The sequence below is a fragment of the Cetorhinus maximus genome, chromosome 17 (assembly GCF_964194155.1).
Source record: "Cetorhinus maximus chromosome 17, sCetMax3.hap1.1, whole genome shotgun sequence".
In the NCBI taxonomy this organism is placed as follows: Eukaryota; Metazoa; Chordata; class Chondrichthyes; order Lamniformes; family Cetorhinidae; genus Cetorhinus; species Cetorhinus maximus.
Window position 1 is genome coordinate 22,000,961 of NC_135895.1, and position 24,451 is coordinate 22,025,411.

A 24,451-nucleotide genomic window follows, 5' to 3' on the forward strand; every position below is an offset into this window, starting at 1 on the left:
TGGCAAACCAGGTATAATACTGGTTCCTTTTTATCCACTGTACCAGTTACATCCTCAAAAACCTCAAATAAATTTGTCAAACAGAATTTCCCTTTCGTAAAACTATTTTGACTTGTTCTAATCATACTATGCTTTTCTAAGTGGATTGTTAAGACTTCCTTAATAGATTCCAGCATTTTCCTAACAACTGATCTTCGGCTAACTGGCCTGTAGTTCACTGTTTTCACTCTCTCCTTTCTTAAAAAGTGGTGCAACATTTGCCAACTTCCAATCTAATGGTACCATTCCCAAATCTAAGGAACTTTGGAAAATCAGAGCCAGCACATCCACTATCTCTGCAGCTATCTCTTTTAGAACCCCAGAATGTAGGCCATCCGGTCTCAGGGATCTTTCAGATTTTAGTCCCTTATGTTTTTTCAATATTTTTTTCTCTGCTGATATTGATTCCCTTAATTTCCTCACTCTTTTTAGCCCCTAGGTTACTGTCTATTTCTGGTATTTCTACTGTGAAGACAGACACAAAATATTTGTTCAGTGCTTCTGCCATTTCTTTATTCCCACTGATAACTTATCCTGTCGCTGCTTCTAAGCAACTAATGGTTACTTTCGCTACTCTCTTCCCTTTTAAATATTTATAAAAGCTCTTACAATTTGTTTTTATATTCAAGGCTAGCTTTCTCTCATTCTATTTTTTTCTCTTCTCATAAACTTTTTGGTGGCCCTCTGCTGGTTTCTAAAACACTCCCAATCCTCAGTTTTCCTACTGTTTTTTGAAACATTATTAGCCTTTTCTTTTAAATTAAGATTATCCCTAACTTCCCGAGTGAGTCACGGGTGGGTCTTTCTTCCTGAGTTTTTGTCTTACAGTGGAATGTATTTTTGTTGAATATTTTGAATCGTTTTTTTAAATGTTTCCCACTGGAGGTTCATTTACCTCCATGCCGTTTAGTCCAATTACCCAATTAACCTTAGACAGTTCTCCCCTCATACCTATGTAATTGGTTTTGTTTAAATTTAAGATTCTTGTTTGCAATTGGAGCATGTCACTTTCAAATTTAACATAGAATTCAATGGTATTATGATCACTATTTCCAGTGTATCTTTTACTACGACATTTCTAATTAACCCTGCTTCATTGCACAATATTAGATCAAAGATAGCTTAATCCCTAGTCAGGTCCGCAATGAATTGCCCCTGCCACTGTCACAAAAACACTATTCAAACTCATCATCTAGACCACTCTTGCCAATTTGATTGTCCCAGTTTATGTGAAGATTAAAGCTCCCCACATTTATTACATTTTCTTTGTTACAAGTATTAGGAAATAGAGACAGTTTAAGTAAGTTATATGTGTATTTGTATGTGTTAAGAAAAAGGTACATCTTTAAGTTTAAGTTCAATTTATATTTTTTTCCTATTTATGGGTTAAAAGGTGAGACCTGGGATCTAGTTTCATTTCTGAGTGGAGACAGCAGGTCTAAAACTCTGTTTGTATACCTGCATTTCTCATGAGTTTTATGAGTCTTAACGTAGACAGCTGTGTTATCAAGGTGGGGGTGGCGGAGCGGGGAGAAGGTTAGGAAAGTTAAAACAAGACGAGAAAAAATTGCGCTGTTGCCTAACAACCAGAGGTCCCAAAGGGATAGAACGGTAGTTTGAGTTCAGTTGAAAGCAGTTTGAATTCAGTTGGAAGCAATTGCAGCATAGGAGGGACAGATAGAAAGTCCCAAACCAAAACTGGTGTTGAAGTTAGGATTCCAGAGAGGCTGAACAGCAGAGGGACAGATAGCAGACCCAAACTAAAGTTGAAGCCTGCCGCAAGGACAAGCTGGACACAGGAGAAGGACTGCAGAAGCAGGTTCCAGAAATTAAAGAAGAAAGCCCCTAAATCCAGGGGAGTGGAAAAGGAAAGGTCCCAAGAGGGACCTTTCCTTTTTCTAGTCAGAGGATAAGGACAGGAATCTGGAAAAGGTCCTGTTCTGTGGAAGTGAAAGTAAGGAGCAGAGAGAAGATCCAAAGAGACAGCTGAAGGTTTGTAACTCTATACTATGAGCATGTGAAGCAGTGGTGTTCTGTTGTCATGGCTGAGTCAGTGTGAGAGAGTGTACATGGAAGAAAGCTTGAATGCACAGGGTGATCCAGGGGAGAGGGACATCGGAAGGAGAGTTCGAAATAGTGGAGGTGAACTCTTGCAGAAGGCGTTTGCGAGAAGGCATCGGTTTAGCAGAAGATTCCAAGGCGAGTTCTTGGAAAGTGGAGATTGGAAACCCTCGTGTGAAAGGCGGAGTTCAGTGAGACCAGTTGGTTTGTGGTGTAACAAGTGTCTGGGGGGAGTGGAGGAGAGATCCATAGCATCTGTTTGGGGTGGCATCTGTCACTTGGTTTCAGAATGTGCTGTGCCTGACCACAGGTCGACCACTTGTTTACATGGGCTGTGTACTTATTGTGAACATTAGAGTATAAGATAGCTTTTTGTAACTTGGGTTATCCTTACGAAGCTGTATATATTTGTAAAAGTATAGTTGTTGGCGAAGGAGTATTGTAATATAATTCATCTTATCTGGTTTAATAAATGTTTTATTCTTTTGTTAAAAGTTCATCGGCTGACCCCTGTGATTCTGTTCAGTAGCCACTCCCCACATCTAAACAAAAAATAAAAGTTAGCATCTATCAAGCCATGTTCCACTCTGAGATCTGGCTTGTCCAGTACTAACATCAGCTAGGATCATAACACAAGCTCCAATAACTTCTTGTTTAATGCTCTGTCCAATGGTATAACTACTGTTAAGGAACCTATAAACTACCCCCACTACTGTTTTCTGACTCTTGCTATTCCTAATTTCCACCCACACTGATGCGACTTCATGATCTTCTGAGGCCAGATTCTTTTTAACAAATATATTTCTGCTATCCTTTACTGTCAGGGATACCCTTGCTCCTTTGCATTCTGTTTGTCTTTCCGAAATATTGTGTACCCTGGGATATTTATTTCCCATCTTGATCACCTTGTAACCAAGGGCAGAATTTTCCATTCCGGGACTAAGTCCCGTGATAGGGGTGGGACTTGGGATTCTTCCCACTGTGGAGGCCAGTGGGAATTTGTGTGATGCTGGCCTAATTAATTATGCAGTCAGGAGTTTCTCAATGTTTTGCGTGGCAGGGTGGGCTGGATGCCACATGCCCGCTGTTATATTTAAAAGGCAGCTGGACATCAACTTACCCACAGTTCAAGGAGGCGATGACCCACCGATCACAGGGAGCTCAGGCCAAAGATTCTGTGACGTCTCCCTTGAAGTCTTGCTCAATGCAGCAGAGGCCAGGAGGGGTGTCCTTTACCCAGAGGATGGAGGAGGCCAAGCCAACAGACTAACCCTGCATGGGAGGAAGTCTCCAGGGTGGTCAGTGCCCAGGGCCTCCACCTGAGGACTGTCCTGCAGTGCAGGAAACAGACGAATGACCTCATCCGCTTTGCCAGGTTAAGAGAACCCTCAAATGCTCACTCACCCCACTGAATGGTAGAGGGGACATGGGCCTCAGTGGCAACGTGTTAAGGTGATGCCTCGTGGCCCATTGCAGTCCATCTAGTCTGCAGGTGGAGAGGCCACTGTGGGACCTTTCAACACAGAGAGCTCATGTGCTATCTGCAGGAGAGGGGAGGGAAAAGGGTCAGGCTTCAAAGCAGCAGCAAGCACTGCTAATGTCATGCCTTTGTGAGCCTTATCCTTATATCTGCATGTTGTCACTTTTCTTAAGGATGCTGCCCCAGAACTCTTGTTGACAACCAGCAGTTAATCAATCACACGGCACACAATCCAGTTGGTTATTTATAAGACCGGTAGTTTGCGAAAGATACCTGAAATTCAATAGCTCTCAACCCCATCTTATTTCTTTGCGCCGGAAAAGTTACAGCACAATAGGAGAGGGAGAAGATGGCAGTGGGCCAGACAGACATCAAGAACCCCACGGACTTCGAGGAGCAGGCAGCCCAGCTGGCAGAGGAGGAACCTGACTGAGCTTGTGGAGGTGGACAGGTCAGCAGGCGGTCTCCATCCAGTAAGCACGTCATGTAGAAACCTAAGGGTCATGTGTTCCTCTTTTTGGAGACAGCTCAGACAGTCACTTGCTCTCACTTCTCCAGCAGGAAGACTGCAAGGCAAGAGGACGAAGTCCTGTCCAGCAGTTACCCTAGCTCACAGAGGACCGAGGACCATGGAGAGGTGGAAGAAAGTACACCTGTGGAGGCATCACAGCAGTCACCGTGGATACTAGATGTAGTTCAGGCAGGCACTTTCTTGTGGTCACCGCATAGACATGTGTCTGCAGCAGGAGAAGGCAGGATCAGCTAAGCTCACCAGCACTCGGAAGTGTGCAGAAGTGCTGGGGAAGACACACGTGTGATGTGTTACGACCAGGGGAGGAGGAATGAGCTGGCTCCCCTCTTTATTCCAACCCGTTGGTTGGGCACTCGCACATGCGCACACACGCGCACACACACGTTCTAGAATTTCCCACAAGAGGAAACATCCTCTCCACAACCACCCTGTCAAGACCCTTCAGGATCTTGCAGGTTTTGATCAAGTCACCTCTTACGTTTCTAAACTCCAATGGATACAAGCCTAACCTGTCCAACCTTTCAATAAGACAACCCTCCCATTCCTGGTATTAGTCCAGTAAACCTTCTTTGAACTGCTTCTAACACATTTACATCTTTCCCTAATTAAGACCAGTACTGTACACAATAGTCCAGATGTGGTCTCACCAATGCCCTGTACAACTGAAGCATAATCTCCCTACTTTTGTAATCAATTCCTTCACAATAAATGATAACATTCTATTAGCTCTCCTAAGTACTTGCTGTACCTGCCTGCTAGCCTTTTGTGATTCATGCACTAGGACACCCAGATCCCTCTGAATCTCAGAGCTCTGCAATCTCTCACCATTTAGATAATCTTTTTATTCTTCCTGCCAAAACAAACAATTTCACATTTGCCCACATTATACTCCATTTGCCAGATCTTTGCCCAATCACTTCACCTATCTATGTCACTTTGTAGCCTCCTTATATCCTCTTCACAATTTATTTGTGTCATAGGCAAATTTAACAACCATACATTAGGTCCCTTGTAAAACGTTGAGGCCCCAGCACTGATCCTTGTGGCACACCACTTGTCACATCTACCAATCAGGAAAAGACCCATTTAGGCCAACTCTCTACTTCCTGATAGCTAGCCAAACTTCTATCTATGCCAATGTGTTAAAAACACAGCTCTCTCCTAAAGGTTCAATATGCCCATAGTTAGTTGGTGAAGCTGTAGTCCATTTTTGTGACAGAAGTCCAAGTCAGCTGATCAGCCCTGCACCAAATGCTGGGGAAGCTGCAAGAGGTGGGAGAACATCAGACAAAGGTGGCGGAGGCTCTCAGCAGAGTGGCACGTGAGACGGAGGAGTCCGTCCACCTGCTTTCTGATGAAGTGATGCCGACCTGTGCACATCTTGAGGTCTCCATGGGCAGGGTGGCAGATACCATGGAGAACCTGATCCAACAGAATGCCCAGTTTCTGCCGGAGATGTGCGCAGAGCTGCGCTCCATTGCTGTAGCCATGGGTGAGCTTTTGCAGTGGCTATGCGAGAAGGGGACAGGGCACCTCCACCTCCCTCCAGGTGCCCCTTCCCCTCAAGGAGTCAGACAGGGGCCCTTGGGCACCCAAAAGGATGGGGAGTGGCTGTTGCACATCCCGGAGCTGCCATTCAGGACTCTCTGAGGATCTCCGGCCCTTTCGAATCCCCAATGCCAGTAAACCCTTCAGCTTCATCCTCTGTGACAGGCTAAGTGCAGCCTCAGGGAGATCAGCTCCGATTTAAAACTTTTATGAAACATATTTACATATTTAAAAATTTTCCCTGTTATGTCCCCTCACGTGACACTGTCACATGAGTTGGATCATGTCCATAAGTTTTATTGAAATCTTTCTTAAAGATTTCGCCCATGGATGAGGTTTCATGCTTTTTCCGAAGCCCACCAGGGCTCCCGGCCTGCCCGCCAACCTTAAGGTTGGACGGGCAGGTCCATTAACCACCTTAATTACTTTTTCAATGGCCTCAATAGGCCATTGACAGATCAGCGGGCGTGCAGCTGACTCGGTTACCGATGCGGTGGAACTCCCGACATAATCCAGCGTCATTTTATGCGTCAGCGAGGGGGCCCTACCCCCGCTCGCCAACCGGAAGATCCTGCCCCGGGTCTCAGGTCTCCAGAGGACAGCTGCCAAGCTTCACTCTCCGCGAGCTGTCCCAGACCTTCTTGCAGGTAAGTCTGACCTGTACACACCATGTTGTTCGGGACCGGCGTAATACCCCACTGGCGGCGCGGACAATTGGACGGGGGTTGGGGCGGACAATTCCATTGGGGCCTTCATCTAACAGTATCTCACCAGCCTCTGGCGGGAATGTCTACCCACCATGACGAGTGGGAGTGTAAGTTCCCGCCGTCATTTTACCCTGGCAGGAAACCAATTTTTCAGCTCCTAATGGATTGTCCTCCCTGCTCACCATTAAACCCAATGTGGTTGGGGGGAGGGGACTGGAAAATGCCACCCCATGTCTCTGTAATGGCGATTAGATCTAAATTATTTAAGAACAAAGAACAAAGAAAAGTACAGCACAGGAACAGGCCCTTCGGCCCTCCAAGCCTGTGCCGAGCATATTGCCTGTCAAACTAAAACATTTTGCACTTTTGGGGTCCGTATCCCTCTATTCCCATCCTATTCATGTATTTGTCAAGCTGCCTCATAAACACCACTATTGTACCTGCTTCCACCACCTCCTCTGGCTGCGAATTCCAGACACTCACTACCCTCTGCGTAAAAAACTTGCCCCGCACATCTCCTCTAAAGTTTTCTCCTCTCACCTTAAATCTATGTCCCCTAGTAATTGACTCTTCCACCCTGGGAAAAAGCTACTGACTAGTCCATGCCACTCATAATTTTGTAAACTTCTATCAAGTCACCCCTCAATCTCCGTCGCTCTAGTGAGAACAATCTGAGTTTCTCCAACTTCTCCTCATAGCTAATAACCTCCAGACCAGGCAGCATCCTGGTAAACCTCCTCTGCACCCTCTCCAATGCCTCCATATCCATCTGGTAATGTGGCGACCAGAATTTCATGCAATATTCCAAGGTGGCCTAACCAAGGTTCTGTACAGCTGCAGCATGACTTCCCAGCTTTTATACTCAATACCCCTGCCGATGAAGGCAAGCATGCCATATGCCTTCCTAACTACCTTATCCACCTGCATTGCCACTTTCAGTGACCTGTGGACCTGTACACCTCTATTTGTGTCACTAGTTCATCTATCTTACAATTCTATAGACAGTGCTAAAAGGTGACGAGAATATTGTAACTAGTTAATCCTTATTATGTAGTTTATAGTGTGTGTTGAAAACACTGCTTCACTGATATCAGAAGCTTGCATAATCTGAATTGTCTTAATCAATGACACTTTAATTGTGAGTTAATGTTGATGAGTTTGCAGTAAATAGAACAGCTGCATGAACTGTAGGAATGTTGCCAGTTGATGACTATACAAAAGGTTGTTTTGTACTAAGAATACCAAGCTGTCAGAATCGTATTCAATCTGATTTAAATGAAAATTTTATCAGTGTTCCTAATTATTTAGATTGCTATTTTCAGGAGTGCAGGGGAAATTAGAAAAATGATCTACGGCTTGTCAACTACTGGACTTTAAGACATTTTTATGCAACAGAAGATCTGTTCAGCAGAGAAAACTTATATAAGACATTTTGCATTCATGCTCACCATAACCTTGGCATGGATAAAGTACATGACATTTATTTGAGTAAAATATTTTGTTTATAGAACATCACATTGTTGTTGCCAAAAACTGATACACAAGCCATGACACAGTGCAGTGTTGCATGTTCTCATGCCTCGGTTAAGATTTAACCATCTGGCCTTACTGGGGGAAAAAACTAATTGGTAAATAAAATCAACAAACTGGCTGTAAGGAAAGCTTGAGATACAGGAATCATAGAGTCATAATGGTACAGAAGGTGGTCATTTGGCCCATCAAGTCCACACCTGGCCTGTGCAGAGCAATCCAGTCAGTTCTATTCTCCCGCTGTATACTGTAGCCCTACAAGTTTATTTCCTTCAAGTGCCCATCCAATTTCCTTTTGAAATCATTGGTCATCTCCGCTTCCGCCATTCTCATAGGCAGTATGTTCCAGGTCATTAGCACTCACTAAGTTCTTCTCATACTCCCCCTGCATCTCTTGTTCAAAACATTAAATCTGTGCCCCTGAGTCCTTATACCATCAGCTAATGGGAACAGCTTTTCTTCGTCTACCTTATCTAAACCTGCCATAATCTTGTATATGTCAAATCTCCTCTTAATCTACTTCACTCCAAGGAGAAGAACCCCAGCTTCTCCATCCCTGGAACATTCTGATAAATCTCCTCTGCACCCTCTCAAGGATGCTCACATCCTTTCCTAAAGTGTGGTGACCAATCTGAGCATCATATAAACTCAACATAACTTCCCTACTTTTTTACTCAATACCTCTAATTATGGAGATCCCATTTACTTTGTTAACTATTCTCTTAATATGTCCTACCACCCTCAAAGATCTCTGTACATGCACTCACAGGTCCTTCTGTCCCCACACACTCTTTAGAACTGTCCCATTAAGTCTATATTGCCTCTCCCTATCCCTTCTGTCAAAATGCATCACCACATGCTTCTCTGTATTAAATTCTATTTGCCACTTGTCTGCTCATTCTGCTAGCCTATCTTTGTCCTGTTGCAGCCAATTGGTATAATCTTCATTGTTTGCCACACCTCCAAACTTGATATCATCAGCAAAGTTTGAAATCACTATAGTAAGTAAGGATCCAAAGTTAAGCTTATCTGGTGTACAGGGAAACTGCGGTTGACCAACAGGGATCATAGAAAGAAAATTGAATAAGTGTTTTGAGGTTATCAGTTGGAACTGATGGCATACTTAAAAATATCTATGCGTAAAGGTTTTACATATATTATGCATCCAAAATGACAATTTCAAGGGCATTGTTGCAGTTTGAGCTTTTTCCCAACACCTTTCTCATGTTCGCAGTTACACTACAGCTTCTATATTGTTATGACACAGCAGTTGGTAAAAGCTGTTATTTAAAATCCCAGAGAGAAACTTTAAACAACTGTAATAACCTATATTTTCAATTGGTATGTTTGAAATGCAGCTCTAAATTCAGGAATAAGACCATCAGTTCTTGAGAGGTTTTTATATAAAACTACATGAGACATTTATTAATTTAAAACAAATTAAACATATGCACATGGCTACAAATTACTACCAGCATAACTTTTTAACAAATTCCAAAATTAATCTCCACTAAGGCAACAATAACCAATAGACTTAACCAGACACCAGGCAAAGCATTTTCACCTTATGAATTCAAAATGAGGTCCCTTTCAATTTGGTTCCTTTGCAGACAGTTGTAGGCTTACAATAGCTTAGATGTTACATGCCTCTGCTCTGCACACACAAACTCCCCTCAGGTTACACCCAGAACTTCTCTTTGAACGTAAATTTTCATTGTATCACCAGGCCCTTTGAACTCCATCTCTTCTAACAATAAACCCCTTTCATAGTACCAATTTTATTAGTAATATAAGCATATTGCTTGATGTCCTCCTAGCTAGGTGCAAGATTTCACTCCCACTCTTGAATGCTCTATTCAACAAAATGCAAATTCACCTCTACCTCTGTTTACATCTCAAAACTACTACACATCAAAGGACCCAGACTAGCTGGTTTTAATCCAATTAACACACAGACACACCCGCAGACTAAACCTCTATTTTAAAAAAATAATTTCCAATAACATTATATACCTGAATAGTTTCATGACAATATATAAACCATGTTTCTTATAACCCAAAAGATGCATCCTTATACTCTGTGCAAAGGTTAGTGTATGCCAGATCTGACAATAATGACAAATCGCAGCAAGTTGCTTAATGGAGAAATTACATGGGATGTCCACTACATTCGTCCATTACCTCAAAAGGTGGGAGAAAATCTAGGTTACAGAATACAGACTAAAATTGTTTGTTTGGATTTATTTATACATAAAATAATGTACAAGATCAAGCTATTGGTATAAGCAATTTAATGGTTTGAAATGCAAAGACAGTGGATGGAATTCTCCCATGCCCCAATCGGTGGGATCAATGCCATGCAGGGGGTGTAGAATTTGCCGGGAGGCCCAAAAATCAGTTTCACGCTGGCATGATCTTCTGATACTGCCCGCCATGGCAGATCACGATTCCTGCTAGAGGCCGGCAAGAAACTGATTTGCATCCCACTAATGCAATGCAGATGAAGATCCAACCGGAATCTTCCCCCACGCCCGATTTTCCGCAACGACAGCGGAAAAGCACAGCGGTCCAGAACATATCTGGACCAACGTGGTATGCAAAAGTCTGGACATACCTTAAGGGTCTTGGTCAGGTCACAGACATTCGACGAGAAAATGGAAGCCTCCAGCTACCAGACCTTGGAGCGCCATGTGCAGCACAGGGTGGTGGAGCTTAATCCACGTGAGTCTTCCTCAAAACAGAAGGTGGGAGTTCTCCACATAGCAACTTCACTCAAACTTCAGGCCTTCTTCAAGGGACAATGCCATGGGATCGGACCTTCTTCCAGGAACTTCGCCATGGGATCAGATCCTTGAAGTGGAAGGCAGCAGGAGGTACTGTTGGGAGGGGGTTAAAAAAGGTTAGAAGAGGATTGAAGAGATGGGGGATGGTCGAGGCCTAGAGGGGGGACATTGGCAGTTGGGGCTGCTGGAAAGCGTATTTCAGGGGTGCAGCAAGGCAGCAGGTGGAATGAAGGGGGAAATTGGGAGAGACCATGTTGGTTGCCTGTCTGGAGGGGCAAGGGGGTCTGTCCAGGTGTGAATGGTGGGAGGAGGTGGGGGTGGGGGGAGGATGGTGGGGCCTTCACTAAGCCTTAACAAGATAGTAGACATTATTGCAGTGAAAGTGATGAAATTTACAGAGGTTATAACTGTGAAAATCATGTATTCACCCGTACAACCAGTTGTGATGAAAATTTGTTTATTTGCCTTGGCCTCCTACCTCTTCTAGGTGCTCCTCTGACATCCAGAGCAGGGATGGAGTCAGCCTGCTAACTAGTGGCCTATTGCTTTGGATAACAAGGAGGAGTGGAGGCAGCCTGCGGATGAGTGGCCTGTTGCCTTGGTGAGGGTGCGATGGTGTCGCGTGAAGAGGCAGCGAGGGCCATCAGTGGGGACGCATAGATGTACACAGACTCAGGGGTTGGCAGGAGGAGTGATATCCTCTGGAGAGCCAAGGCCCGGCTTCCTTTGGCTGTCCTCCTGTGGGCCAGCTGCTCCCTCTGCAGTGACAGAGGAGGAGTTGAAGAGGTCACAGACAAAGGGGATTCAGAAGGTCCAGACAACCTCTGAGATTCCTGAAGGTAGGTTGAGGTGCTCTATCCCCCTCTCACATGCCAAAAGCTCCCCCATGGCTATCACCTTGGAGTGCAGGTCTGCGTGCATCTCGGGCAGAATCTGCTGGACTAGGATCTTCATGGAGTCCGCCAAACTCCCCATGGAGAACTCAATGTGCACACAGAGCAGCACCATTTCATCAGCCAGCAGGCGGATGGACTCCTTCAACTTCCTTCAACTCTATTGAGGGTGTCCAACACCTCTGCCCGATGGTCCCCCACTTTTGCTGACTCTCCACCATTAGTTGCAAGGTCAATTCCAGAGGCCTGTCATTGGACTCGGATGCCTCTTCCCCAGCAGTCCTCCAAGTGCCTGTGAGCTCAACTGACCCTGCCTCCTCCTGCTGCAGACACGTGTCTATGTGTTGACCACCAGGTGTAAGACCCTTCCTGAGCAAGAACTAATACCCACCAAGGTGTGTGTCTCCAGGCTGGTGGAGGGTGCAGTTGTCTGTTGTGATGCCCCTACAGGTGAACATCTTTCCTCTTGTCGCCTCTCCTGGCTCTTCTCCAGGCTAGTGTTTTTGCTGAGGCCTAACGGGGAGTCCTCAGCCTCGGGCCTTGTCCACTGCCTGCTGGCACCTGTAAGTGAGACAGGAGAGGGTGAGTGACAGCATGAGCTGCCTGCAACATGGAGGCATCCTTGGCCTTCATGTTTCTATACCACGGATGGATCCTTACTGTGTGGAGGCCCAGGTTCAAGCTCCCTATCACCAATTGCCCAGTCCCGCTCCACATCTGTCAGCTGGGCTGCCCTCTCTTCAAGCTCCGCAAGAGCCCTCAGATATGGGTGGCCAACTCTCGTCTTCTCCCATTCTCCTTCTCAACTTCTCCTTCTGTAAAAGCTTCTAGAGGTACGTAAAAAGGAAACATTTGGTTAAGACAAATGTGGGTCCATTAAAAGCAGAGTCAGGAGAATTTATAATGGGGAATAGAGAAATGGCAGAGAAGCTAAATGATTACTTTGTGTCTATCTTCACTGAGGAAGATAAAAGAAATCTCCCAGAATTAGAGGTCCAAGGGACTAGGGAGAATGAGGAATTGAAAGAATTTTATATTAGTAGGAAGGTGGTATTAGAGAAATTAATGGGACATTAGTACTGGGGAAAATGCTAGAATCTATTATAAAGGATGTGATAAATTGACACTTGGATAATAATGATCTGATTGGGCATAGTCAACATGGATTTACCAATGGGAGATCATGTTTGATGAACCTGTTGGAGATTTTTAAGCATGTTACTAACAGAATTGATAAAGGAAAATTGGTGGACATTGTGTATTTGGATTTTCAGAAGGCTTTTGATAAAGTCCCCAACAGGAGATTGGTTAGCAAAATTAAAACACTTGGGATAGGAGGTAATATACTGGCATGGATTAAGGATTGGTTAACAGGCAGAAAACAGAGACTAGGAATAAACTGGTCATTCTCGCCTTGGCAGGCTGTGACTTGTGGGGTACTGCAGGGATCAGTACTCGGACCCCAGCTGTTCACAATATATATATCAATAATTTGGATGTGGAGACCAAATGTAATATTTCCAAGTTCACAGATGACACAAAGCTAGGTGGAATGTGTGTTGTGAGGAGGGTACAAAGTGGCTTCAAGAGGATTTGGACAGACTTACTGAGTGAACAAGAACATCCAGATGGAATATAATGTGGAAAAATGTGAGATTATCCACTTTGGTAGGAGGAACAGATACACAGAGTATTTCTTAAATGGTAAGGGATTAGAAAGTGCAGATGTACAAAGGGACCTGGGTGTCTTTGTCCATAAGTCACTGAAGGCTAACATGCAGGTGCAGCAAGCAATTAGGGAGACTAATGGTATATTGGTCTTTATTGCATGATGGTTTGAGTACAGGAGTAGTGAAGTTTTGCTTCAATTGTATAGAACTTTGGTTAGACCACACTTGGAGTACTATGTGCAGTTTTGGTACCCTTACCTTAGGAAGGATATTATTGCCATAGAGGGAGTGCAAAGAAGTTTCAGTAGACTTGTTCCTGGGAAGGCAGGACTGTCCTATGAAGAGAGATTGGGGAAACTGGACCTGTATTCCTCTCAAGTTTTGAAGAATGAGAGGTGATCTCATTGAAACCTACTAAATACTTAAAGGGATAGATAGACAGGGTAGATGCAGGTAAGGTGTTTCCCCTAGTAGTGAGTCTAGAACCAAAGGACACAATTTCAAAATAAGGGGGAAGCCACTTCAGACCGACATGAGGAGAATTTTTTTTTACTCAGAGGGTTGTGAATAGGTTTGGAATTCTCTACCCCAGAGGGCTGTGGAAGCTCAATCTAAGAGTAAGTTTAAAATAGAGACTGACAGATTTCTAAATGCCAGTGATGTAAATGCCAGATAGTGTAGGAAAAAGCCATGATCCTCTTGAGTGGCGTAGCAGGCTTGATGAGCTGAATGGCATACTCCTGCTCCTGTGTTCCTAAGACAACAGAAAAGATGGGCTTGAGAGGAATTGTATGTTGCATCCATTTGTACATTGCAATTTCACATTCACTTCTCATACTTCCACTCTTACAGATAGCCCACTGGATTGTGAGACATGGTATTACTGCTCTGCAAGTTGTCTGGAAGGGTTGTGGGCCAGCTCCCTCCAGAGTGCTGAGCCCATCCACATGCAAGGATAAGGCTCAGAGAGGTAGATGATTTGCAGCAGTTGCTGCTGCCCTCTGCACCTAAACCCATTCCACCCTCCCCCCATACCCCCTTCCATACAGCACTGATCTTTCTATGTGGAAGGCACAGTGGTCACTCCACCAAAGAGTGAATGGACTGCAGTGGGGCTATGAGGCACAACTATGGCTTTGCCACTGAGACCCATGTACCCTGACATTCATTGGTTTTGTTGTGGTTAGTGCGAGCAGCTGAAGCCTTACTTACCCTGGTGGAGCAAATGAGGTTGTTCATCCTTTTCCGGCATTGTATGGCTGACCTGCGCTGGACAGCCTGGGTACTTACGGTATCGGCCACCTGTGTCCATGCCGGGTTAGTTTCCCTGCTTAGCTTCTTCCTCCATATTAGCCGGGTATAGCACATCCCTCCTGGCCTTGACATGCTCCAGCAGGATGTGCAGGGAGGCGTCATTGAACTTGGGTGCTGGACCTTCACTTCCATTTCCAGACATCTCAGTAGGTAATATTGACAGTGAGGATGTCCGGGTGCCTTTTAAATGTGGTGCCCGGACATGATGGTGGGCGTGCGCCATCCAGCATGCCCCGCTGTGCAGGACGTCGGGAAAACCCCAACTGATAATTAATGGCGCCAGGGACACAAGGTTCCACGGGATTTCCTGGCTGTCACTGTGGAGGGAAACACTCCCCACCAGGAGACTTAGTCCTGGATGGGAGAATTCTGCCCAGTGCCTGTAATTCTTACACCACTTCTCTGTGTTCTTAGAAACACAAGAATAGATTTTAACTATCACACGAGTGGCTGACAAGTGGAGTGGACAAGATGACACGAGCTCATTAATATGCTAATAACAGCTGCACACACTGAATAGGCATCCCACAGCCTGCAGGTCAACCCTTCTGAGCCAGCAGGGTATCGGGCAACTAGCAGAAAAAGTGGTTTATCTAGGGAGTGGCACAATCATGCAAGGGGAGGAGCCTAGGGTGACACTGGTCCACATAATTCTTGAGGACCTAGAGAAGCATTTTTGCTGCTCCTGTCCTGACCAAAAAAAAATAATCTTAGACTTACATTCTTGGAGCCTCTTCCTCATACCCACCAACTTTCATTGAGCAGATTATCTTCAGCACACATTCTATCCAGAAAGTCTTCAAAACTGCATCTGGGTCCAATGTACATTAGAGGTCTTCAACTTTGCATTGCTTAATGAGGCTACCACCTGATTCAGATGGGTGGCTATCCTGAGTTAAAATGCAACAACAGGCTAGTAAGTTGACCTTGATCCATTATAACCTGTCATGAAGCTATTAATGTTATTGGAAATTATTTTTCTTTTTAAATATTGGTTTAGTCTGTGGGTGTGTCTTAATTGGATTAAAGCCAGCCAGTCAGGGTGCTTTGAGGTATACTAGTTTTGAGATGTAGACAGGTAGAGGTACATTTACATTTTGTTGAATAGAGCATTCAAGAGGCAAGTGAAATCTGGCACCTAGCTAACAGAGATCAAGCAATATGTTTATATTACTAATAAAATTGGTACTATGAAAGGGGTTTTATTGTTAGAAGAGGTGGAGTTCAAAGGGGCTGATGATACAATGAGAATTTACATTCAATAAGCTGTGCTAGGTATAACAGATAGCAGTTTTGTGTGTGCAGGGCAGAGGCAATGTAAGATCAAAACCTGTAAGCCTACCGCTGTGTGTCTGCAAAGGAATCAAAGTGAAAGGAACCTCATTTTGAATTTGTAAGGTGAAAATGCTTTGCCTGGTGACTCCTTAAAAATCTATGGGTTGCTGTTGCCTTAATGGAGATTAGCTGGGAATTTGTTAAAAGTTATGATAGTAGTATTTTGTAGCCATGTGTATGTGTTTAATATATTGTAACTCAATAAAACATTTCATTTAGTTTAATATAAAAACCTCTCCAGAACTGGTGGTCTGATTCCTGAATTTAGAGTTGCATCTCAAACATACCACTTAAAAATATAGGTCATGACAGTTGTTTAAAGTTTCCCTCTGGCATTTTTAAATAACTCAGTCTTACCAAAAGGCTGTCTCATAACACAACCCCATTTCTAAAGGGTGGAGGAAGTTAAAATTGCCCCTGCAATCTCTGATGATACAGAGATGAGTTTTTTTTTAAATGATTAATTTTCTGCTCCACTTCTCTCTCTCAAAACAAGCTAATTAAATAGTAGGTTCTAAGACTCTAAGAGGACCTTTGGGTTATAAGGGTGTTTTTGTTTTTTGTGGTTCAAACAATTTTTTTGCAGTGTGGCAGTCTTAAGTTTGCTTGCTTGCTTGGACTTTCCTTCTTACAGAATGAGCTTCACAACTGATTCTAATGCTGTCAAATACATATATTAACATCTTCTAATTCCATTGCTTCAACCATCAAAATAAATTGATCATGCTTGTTCTTTGTAGAAGTGGCATTTATCATTTTCTACTGATTGCTTATTTCCTGTGTTCCATTTTGAAATTTAATGAAACAGAATAGCCTCCATTTTGACCTGTTATTTAACATTATAAAAACAGAAATTTTGGTGTTCGTCATATACATCACATCTTAAAATGTATCCAGCACAAGCAAAAATAATCAGATGTAATAAGTTAAAGATGCTGATTGATTGAAGTATCTCATTGACTAAATGTAATCAAAAACAACTTCTATTCACTTGACATGTAGGAAAGACTAACAACATTAATGAGCAAAACTCAGAAAACTACCCAATCAAATCAGTTTTTTAAGCTCAACAATCTGAATCAGCAACCACCACAAAAAGAACTGAACAAACCACTAAAACAATTTTTTCAAACAGATATTGTCCATCATTTTCTAATTCAGGTTACTAAATACAGCTGGAAACGAACATTTAATATATAACAAATGCATAAAAAATTACTCCATGCTGAAAAGAAAGTCATTGAGCTTTCCAACATATTACAATACATTTAAAAACCTTATGCTCTCAAAGGCCTGCTCCTTCATCTGGTTCATGGGGTTTGAATTTTGCTTCTGGCCCAGAGCTTGAGCATTTCCCCTGGCCTTTGATGTCATGTTGTCCAACAGCAAATTTTGTCACTGTGAGAAAGAGATGAACCATAAGATTTGCAGTTTTTACACTGTTCTCATGCAACTACAAAACCCATTCTTTAGCTTTATTGATTGCTGCCGCACTGTGCTTCGACATGCTAAAAGTTGAGTCCATTATCATTGCAAGATGTCATTCAGTCTCTTTTCCCAAACCAACAGCCTCACCCGGCTAGCTATTTCAACACTGTTCTTTGTGTAAGGGTTATTGTAGCTCAAAAGTTCTGGTGATGCCATCAGTTAACCTGGATATATGTCAAGTTGACATCTCAATTGTTACATTCTTCTGTAAAATCAGGCCTCTACACAATCAATTCAGGTCAGCAATTCAAGACATAAAATGAAGGTAATTTCAAAAACTCACTGCTGCAAAACAATTTCTTTCAACTACAAAGGAAAAGACATTGGTGACTCCGAGACACTAGCATTTTAATTTAATGATACAATGCCATCTTATTTTACTCCTCCATGTCACTGAAGCCTATGCAAAGTTCTGGTGAAGCTTAAGCATGCTTGAAATAGCTGGATTCAGCAAGGCAATGCAATGGCTAAAGGAGGAGATTTCAAAAGTGATTTGCACAGTCGGGGCAAAAGTTGGAAGACTTAGGCTTTGACAGCAGAATCAGAAAGAATGGTCTGAGGATGTTCGGAATATTTGCAAATCCAGAAGATAAGAATAAGATTATCTACAAGAAACTTAAAAATCATCCAAACCAACTTGCAGATAAATTTCCTTGAAAATCAACATGCTGAAACAAGTATTTAGCAGACTGGATAACACATTTATCATCAAATTCAAAAGTACACTATTTTAAAAACAAAATCATTTTTTATTTTAAGTGGGTAACAACTTTGCTGCAATAGCACACATAGGCACTGATCTTAATCTCCTTTCTCAGGTGGGAACAGGAAGATAGCATGATTAAAATAGCAGCACAGCACTTAACTCTCCATTCCTGCCAATGGTTATTTTATTTTGAGCTTGAAACGGGTAGCCAAGGGGTTGCTGGACAGGAGCCTCATTAGCCCATGCTCATTAACCCACGCACAGCCTGATAATTGGAATGACCAAACCAGCATTCTTTAAAGGAACCACTGCTGACTGTTCAGAAAAAAGATAAAAGCAAATTTGTAAGTTACTTTTTGGGAACATGAGAAGCATTAATAACAACAATGCCAGGTCCTTCCCCAGGGCAGCCTTCTTCCGCCTACTTTAACTTACCTTGATCAGTATAAAAGGAAAATAATTTTTCAAGAGGAACATTAATGTGGGTTAAACTACAAGGCCAAACATGGATGTTGCTGGGCTGCTATCTAGCAGGAGCAACCAGGCAATTCATCATGATGTAGGCACTTACACTTTTAAATGCCAACCAAATATGCCTTACAGTATACCCCCTCCCCCCACCACACCCCAAGCAACTATACATGAAGTCATAAACCAGCCAAATGAAAAAACAATCAACACACTCCCATTCTGTCTCAAAGTTCAGATTGTGATCTTCTCTGGGTGGCTAGCAACAAGCTTGAAGTAATTACCAAGTAATAAATAGGGTCGGTAAATTAATGACAGATACACTCAAAATTAACACCGCAGAACAGTTGTTGCCTGGTTCTCTCCAAGTTAATGCTGCTAATTACCACTATGTATTTCATGGATAGTTACCATGTGAAAGTTGGAAGATAGGGCTTTTAACTCCATTGATCCACTAATAGTTACAGGCCCTTTTTGAAATCTGAGGAAGGAGATGCTTTCGCTATGCTGAGTTCGTCGGAACATATTCTGACAAAATTTGTAATTTGAAGGCAAGCTGGAAGCAGGAGTGAAGTCCCAATGTTGCAAGTCTGCATCTCATCTTAATGATGCCTCCCTGGACTTAATGCTGGTGGCTGTCAGGGCCCACAGGGAGCTACTGATTCCTAATGATGGGAGGAAGAAGAAGCCAGTGAAAGAAAGCATGCATGGCTGGAGGTTGCTCAAGTGGTGAGCAGCAGGTTTATGGTGCCAACACTCGCAAATTCAGTGCTGAAATAGTTTAATGACTTAAGGGCGGGAAAGGTGAATACAAGGGCACAATCAACTACATCCTAGTGCATGTGTCACACCAAACTCCTCATTCTGCCTCCTCAAGCCTACTTCAACACATCATTCCTCACACCTACTTACCTCGCAGGTGCACCCATTACTCTCTGTTCATACTCTTTCTCACATCCCACATTTCGATTCACCACTGACACGCTCATCTTAATGCAATGTCATGACTCTCCCTCAATCACCCTAAACAAATGTTCTTCATTTATTTATTCATTCAATATATTCCAATACTCTCATTCACTGGTCTCTTCTTCTCCCCTACAGAAGAGGGCATAGAAAATGAGGGAGAGTCAGAGAACCAGAGGTGGTCCTCCATTAACCTCACAATTAACATATGAAGAGAAAGAGGAGATCAATGGAGTCTCAGCATGCTTGGTCATCAGAGATGGGGCCTCCAAGCTACATAATGACAGAATTAAGTAGCACGTAGCCATATGGCATGCAACACTCAGTCAATTTGACTTGATGTCAGCTGTCAGTGAAATATGATAATGTGCACATGTACATTATGACCCATTAAAAATTCTTACCTTGACAATTCTAATTCATGTCTTCAATCTCCCACAGGGACTTCAAACATCCCACAGGAAATAGCCTTGAAGGATGACGATGACTCCTCCAGGGAGGTAACTCACACTGAGGGTGCACCATCACAGGACCATGCAGACCATGCACCAGCTCAGAAATTTACACTTCGTTGGGATCAATAAGGAAGATGGTTTTGTTTTCATCTGATGATTTACATATCACAAATAAGCAAGAGCAGTTGGTGGAGGCAAGGACAGCAGTAAAGAGTCCTCATTGGAAGATGCAGGATTCTCCAAGCTCTGCTCAGCTGGATGCAAACTTTGAATCTTGGGGGCCATCGACAAGAATAATACTTATGGAGTAGCAGCAAAGAATTTGCAACATACTGGAAGACTTTCCAGCTGCACTGTTATGGGTTTCAAAGGCATTGAAGGACTTTGTCTCAAGCATGAGTGACATGATGTCATAGAACTCTGCAGTGATGTCTTTGGCCATGGAAAGAATAGCCACATGTAAAGACCATCAAAAGTGGCAATCAAACAAATGCATGCAGACCCTCACCAATGGCTCACACACTATGAATGCCTCCTTAAATAGGATTGATGCAATCCTAGCCTTGGCCATTCATCGCCCCACTGATGTGCAGCAAAGTGCTCGCCAGCTCATTGCTAGCAGAGAAGTGCAGTTAAGCCACGAGAGGGATGGGGACATGGAAGTGAGGACTCCGATTAAAGCGTTTCCACTGTTTCCACACCCCACTCAGGCAGTACGCCACATGTTGCCTCGTGTCCTGATGGCCAAGTCTGCCTTTGCACAGGTGCAGGCGGACCAGTCTTTAGGGGGGCCTTCATGGGCTCCAAGATCCAGAGAATGTCAGCCAAGTGCATCTCAGCAGTCACAGCAGAGATCTGAGCTGCTTTCCTCTACTTCTGCTGAAGCAACAGGGGTTGCATCATGTAGACGTGTTAGGAAAAGTAAAGATTTGTAGTTGCACAAGAGTATGCCATGACACAATGTTAAATTGTTAAGTTTCTGTTTCATTTTTGAGCCCATAAATAATTTTTTATACCACTTTTCCTTCTTGCCCATTTCTTGCCTGCTCCCTGACAAGTTGCCTTATCACTTGTGAATGGTAAGACAAGGCTTAATGCTAAGCAATGGGCTGTTGTGAAAGGGGTCCTTGTATTGGAGGAAAGCTGCTTTTAGTATGTGGCTGCCAGATGGGTGCACTTGGGCAGGAGTCTGCAACTTGTGGGTCTGGAGCTGCATGCGGTTCTTTAACATCCTGCAGCTCCAACACTTTCCAGTTGGATCACATTATCATGTAAAAAGGCTTAAAAAAAATGAAGAGCTGTGTTTTTACTGGGGGGATAAAAGGCTAATCATTATGCTGCACTTTACAGTTCCAAATGAGTATTTAAACAAAAAACACCATTGTGCTCGAAATCAACCTGTTTTGAGTGGTCTAGCTACACCATGGTTATAGATAACGCCGTTGGTTCAAGGAACAGGTTTTATTGTTGCTACCATTATTGTTTCTAATATAGCTGAGACAACAAACTATTCTTAATTTGTTATTAGAAGCTGTTTTTAATCACCAGTATCAATAGTCAAAAGATTGTTCTAATCCTACACATCTCAAGTTAAAATTTGTTTTAGTAAAATAAAGTGATAATTTAGACTTAGCTCTATTTTAATTTTTTTCTTATTAATACCTAAATTTAATGCATGTACTTTATTTATTATGTATGCAAATTATGCATTCTACCAGAGAAAATTGGCAATTTGCCCAGTATTTGGTTTAGAAATGCCAAATTTTCATCTTGTGGCCCCTAATAGTTTTTATTTTAAGCAATATTTTTAAAAGGCTTCTCAGGTAAAAAAGGCTGTCAACCTCAGCTCTGGTGGAGCCTAACTGAACCTCACCATTCTGAAGGCATCCCAGGCTGGTTCCTTTCCCTGAATCACATTCATTCTCCTCCTCTGAAGAGGCTCTGTGCTTTGTTCCTCCTGAAGGCCCAAACCTTGCTGCTATGCAAACCACAACCATTCTGGAGTCTTTGTCTGCTGCGTATTGAAGGGCGTTTCCAGATCTATCAAGGCATGTGAAGAATATCTTCCGCAACCCAACTGCTTGCTCAATGACACATCTGGTTTTCATATGGCTTTCATTGTAGCACTCCTGGGCCTCATTTACTGGGTTCCTCACAGGTGTCATCAGCCACATTTTAAGTGGGTACCCCTTGTCTCCAACAGATAGCCAAGTAAGTCTGCTTCTCCCTGGCTTGAAGGTCGTTGTGCCTTTAAACCTACTGTGCCATAGCCGATGCCACAAAACGAAGGTGTGGCCTCCTTGCATCTGACTCTGAAGCTCTCAAAGATGGCTTTGAGAGTGTCCTGCTCTGCACAGTTCTCACCCGGCCTGAGTCGAAAGGTCAGGTCAAGGAAGGATCGGATCAAGATTTGAAGGTAAAAAAGTAGGAGCAGAGTGTCGATCAGACTCTGATTGCCATTCTGTGGAAATTCAGATCCTATGTATTTTAAAATATAACTTTTATTTTCAGGAATATATCTTTTAGTTTGTAGGTTGAAGTGTTAAATGTAAGATAAGTGGATATCTGATTGAGAAACCGGTAATAACTCTGATTTAAATGCAATTCAAACTAGCCTGGGTTTATTAAACTTAAAAGGTAACCTATGCTTATCTTACAGGGTCAGAGTTGATATTGGAATAAAACTTGAACAATGAATGATCCATCTCTAAGCTCGAAATGGAGCCATGGAGTCTCGAGAAAGGTTCGTAAAACTCCCATAAACAATATAAATTATTCATATGAATTACAGAATCAAAGAATAGCATTGAAGGTAAAATAAATTGTTTGCATTTCTGTTTGAACCATCCCAAAGCATGTTACTACAGAGATAGTGATTCAGGTTAGAAGCCTTGGTTAGAAGATTCCCTTGTTTAATTTATCTGTGTGAGTTTGCTGACAAAAGGAAGCAGTTCAGCTTGGGAACAGACAGAAGCAGTTGGTCTAGGTTTTGGTCTAGGCGTAGACTGCTGTTGGGAGAGTGAAAAAAATGTCAGTCAGTTAGGCGTGCACTTCAGAGAAATTACTAACTTCATCGTTCACTGCAGGGAATGCGGGTGGGACTCTATCTCAGTTTGGAAATCATGAGGGAAAAACAGCTGGAATATTTGGTCCAGCTTTCAGTTAGTGGAAGAAACCTACAGCGGTCCTCACTGAACTTGTAGCAGAAAGCAGTCAGCAGAGTTAGCTTGGGAGCTTGGGGAGATGCTGGCGTAGTGGTAATGTAACTGGGCTAGTAATCTAGATGCCAAGGCTAATTCTGTGGGGGTATGGGTTCAAATCCCACCACAGCAGTTAGTAGAATTTAAACTTAATTAATAAAGTCTGCATTGAAAGCTAGCCTCAGTAATGGTGCCCATGGATCTATCACCGATTGTCTTAAAAAAATCTATCTGGTTCACTAATGTCCTTTAGGGAAATAAATCTGCCATCTTTACCCAGTCTGGCCTCCATGTGACTTCAGACCCACAGCAATGTGGTCGACTCTTAACTGCCCTCTGAAATAGCCTTGCTGGTCACTCAGTTCAAGGGAAATACATCCCATGAAAGAATAAATCTTTTTAAAAAGCTGTGAGAAGGCAGTTGAGTATCTGCCGACAACGAATCAAGAGCTGAGGCATCCACAGTTCTGAGGTCGATAAAGAAAAGGTGGAGGGTTACGTAGCCAAAAAGCTAATGGAATGGCCCTGATAGAATCTTACCTTGGAGGGCAGCTAGAACAGCGAGGAGAGTAGAAATGTAGAACTGAGTTCATAGCATAAGTAATTATAAACTACCACCCCTCAGTTAGAGGATGATGCCTACTCAGGGTCTTGAATTTCTCCCATGAGTCTTCATGTAACTGAACAAGACGTTTCTTGACCCACAGAACTTGGGCACTTCGGGTAGGACGTCCCATGAGGTGTGGGATCCAGAGTGCAGGATTTGTTTCTTTCTCTGCCACTGCCATTGGGACTCAAAGCATGATACTTCTTGATGGACAAGTTGTCACCATTCTGAACAGTAAGTAGCAAGCTCCTCCCAGTCATTAATGTCAATGCTACACTCTTCGAGGAGAGCTTCTGAATGCCTTTGAAGTATTTTCTTTGCATTCCTTGGAACACTGGCCATTTGAGAGTTAAAAAAACAGGACCTGGTGGGGTTATAAACTATAGTGTTAATAGTGCTTGCTTTGTTTTATTCTTCTTGTAGACAATAAAGTTTGCTTTTGTTTAAAAAAGTGAAATCTTGTGTTGCTCTGTCAGTTGGTGCTTGGAACAAAGGTTAGAACTAGGAATGACGGAATGGGCTTGAAGGCTGAATGGACCACTCCTCCTATTTCTTATATATATATGTTAAATAATAGGAGTAGTTCTTTACCAAGGTTATGGCGAAGAGGCTGCTGGCACATGCAGTCAATGCTGATTCACTGAATTCCTGCAAGTGACAGCTGAATAA

The 24,451-nt window shown here is 43.0% G+C and overlaps 1 long non-coding RNA gene across 1 annotated transcript; it reads left to right on the plus strand.

Annotated features, from left to right (window-relative positions):
- Positions 1-1,676: 1,676 nt before the first annotated feature.
- LOC144692733 (uncharacterized) lies at positions 1,677-24,174 on the plus strand. Its single transcript, XR_013579372.1, has 3 exons — positions 1,677-2,031; positions 22,635-22,718; positions 23,883-24,174. It is a non-coding gene; the product is annotated as an uncharacterized LOC144692733 (long non-coding RNA).
- The last annotated feature ends 277 nt before the right edge of the window (positions 24,175-24,451 follow it).